The sequence below is a fragment of the Penaeus vannamei genome, chromosome 14, assembly GCF_042767895.1.
Source record: "Penaeus vannamei isolate JL-2024 chromosome 14, ASM4276789v1, whole genome shotgun sequence".
Lineage (NCBI taxonomy): Eukaryota > Metazoa > Arthropoda > Malacostraca > Decapoda > Penaeidae > Penaeus > Penaeus vannamei.
Window position 1 is genome coordinate 15,043,879 of NC_091562.1, and position 2,500 is coordinate 15,046,378.

At 41.4% G+C, this 2,500-nt stretch overlaps 1 protein-coding gene across 2 annotated transcripts in view; it reads left to right on the forward strand.

Annotated features, from left to right (window-relative positions):
- The window catches only part of LOC113820270 (barH-like 2 homeobox protein), a 54,781-nt gene that overhangs the window by 764 nt on the left and 51,517 nt on the right, over window positions 1-2,500 (forward strand). The gene's annotated exons all lie outside the window — the stretch shown is intronic.

A 2,500-nucleotide genomic window follows, 5' to 3' on the forward strand; every position in this document is an offset into this window, starting at 1 on the left:
CATTAAAATATCCAACCTTGATCCCATGGACGCCAGGCCTTCATGGGAGGGGAGTTAATATTTTCAAATCGAATTCCTTGGTAGAGAATATTCCGTCGTGTGAGAAATATTGTATCAGGATGATTCCCAGATACACAATCAAAATCCCTAGTACAAAAAGACGGAAAACACATATTGATTTCTGCAATATCAAACGCATAACACCAGTAGCAGGTAAGTGACAGCTCCTTATCCATATTTTAAGAAGTGTTTCTCCAGAAAGCATATCAATTTTATCATATGCTGCAAGAATATATTTTTGTTTCCTGGGCACCATGTAATGCTTCTCGAAAGGACCATTCCATTGGAGAGATATGAAGGAAGGTTACTTGTACATGTCACCTCAAGACTCTCCACTGAGGGAGACCTAAACATATCGTACTAGATATTTACACTTTATCGATCGCCAGACGTACAAACTGTTGTTACGGACATGTGTGTAGACCGACTCCGTATGTGTGTGTTTGTGTGGGTGTGTATACAATGTGTGTGTTTTAGTATGGCAGTGATTCATGTCTGTGTATTGTTTGAGTGCATTGTTTTTACTTGAAATGTAATATACAATTTATATTTAAGTATATTGCTAAAATTTGTGTGGGAATTGTATGGTAGTTTGTATGATTATTGTGTTGACAATTTTTTTAGAATTTGTTATGGCTATTCTAATTCTCTCTCTCTCTCTCTCTCTCTCTCTCTCTCTCTCTCTCTCTCTCTCTCTCTCTCTCTCTCTCTCTCTCTCTCTCTCTCTCTCTCTCTCTCTCTCTCTCTCTCTCCCCCCTCCCCCCCTCCTTCCCTCCCTCTCCCTCCCCAACCAACCATCCTACCCAGTGTGTGTGTGTGTGTGTGTATGCGTGTTCGTCACTGCACGCCAGCCACGGGGTACTTGATAACCGTAGTGGTTGGTGAGGCAGGGATGTGGCTGGCTGGTGGACATTTAAACCTCATGGCCACCCAGTTCCTCCGTACTACGAGACCCCCGATCCCTCCTTGTAGTTGTATTGGAGGGTTAATTTTACTGCTTAGCGTAAAGCGCCTTGTTCTTCTGGTCCACGAATTTAACCTTGCCCTACGCTGTTCTGTGTGTATGTGTGTGTGTAAAGTGATGTTATCTCAAGAATTTTTTACTCGGGACAGGGACTGCATTGTCTTTTTTTTTTCTCTGAATTTCGCTAGCTCTTGCCGTCTGAGTCTGTTCGTGTTTTGTTGGACTTTGAATTTTAGTTCTACGAATTCTTATCTCATTCTGATTCTTTGCGTTCTTGCTTCATCATCTTCGGGTTATTTTTGACACCGCTTTTATCGGATTTTTTTTTCTTTTATTGCAATTATAACGCGTCTTTTCTTCATATCGTTTTTTGCGGAGGTTAATAGTTCCTGTTTTGTTCATAAACTCGCACATACATATATGAGACAGTTCTTGATTAATTCCTTAACAACGTACTCACACCCCGCACGCGAGGACACACGCACACGCACACTCGCACACGTACAAATCTTCACACCGTTGCATTGCTTCTTTGATGCACAAAAGATATATCATTATATCTAAGTTGCGGTTGCATAAATTTCTTAACTAAAGCACAGTGGACCTTGCTGCTTAAATCCTTACATGGGCCAAGATCCACTACGAGAGTCACTTACGAAGCGTTGGACGTCCCACCTCGCCTTCCACTCCTGAACCTGCAGGTGGTCATTGCTCGTCGGCGGCTGGAAGCTTCTCTCTCTCTCTCTTTCTCTCTCTCTCTCACTCTCTCTCTCTCTCTCTCTCTCTCTCTCTCTCTCTCTCTCTCTCTCTCTCTCTCTCTCTCTCTCTCTCTTCCTTTTGCCTTGTAAGAATTTTGTAAGAATTTTAGGGTAACCGATCGTCTGGACTTCTTCGCGGCTAGTCAGCAATTATCCAGAAATTCAGGATTATATATATATATATATATATATATATATATATATATATATATATATATATATAGAGAGAGAGAGAGAGAGAGAGAGAGAGAGAGAGAGAGAGAGAAAGAGAAAGAGAAAGAAAAAAGAGCGAACACAAAGAATGGGGAAAAGAGCCGCTGAAGCTGTTATCGGGAACCACGACATTGTCTCGATCCTTCCGCGTTACGAGGAAGTGCCGAGGAGTTATGGGATCCTTTCATATTTAGGACTTTGCGGCTCCTTCTTCGTTTGTGGCCCGGATTGCTGTGCCCCTTTTTGCCTTCTTTTCGCTCCACGCCGAGGGAGGAGAAGAACCAGATCGGGGGATGTTTTGTCATCGAGGATTTTCTTAAAATTTAGTACATGGTGGATTTGTAGGTTGGTGATATACGTGTTTTTTTTTCTTTTTTTTTTTAGAGGGGGGTTGTGTATTTATTTGTATTTTCATTTTGTATTTTGATGATGTCAGGAATAGTATGTATTTTGATGATGTCAGGAGTAGTATGTTTTGATGATGTCAGGAACAGTATGTATTTTG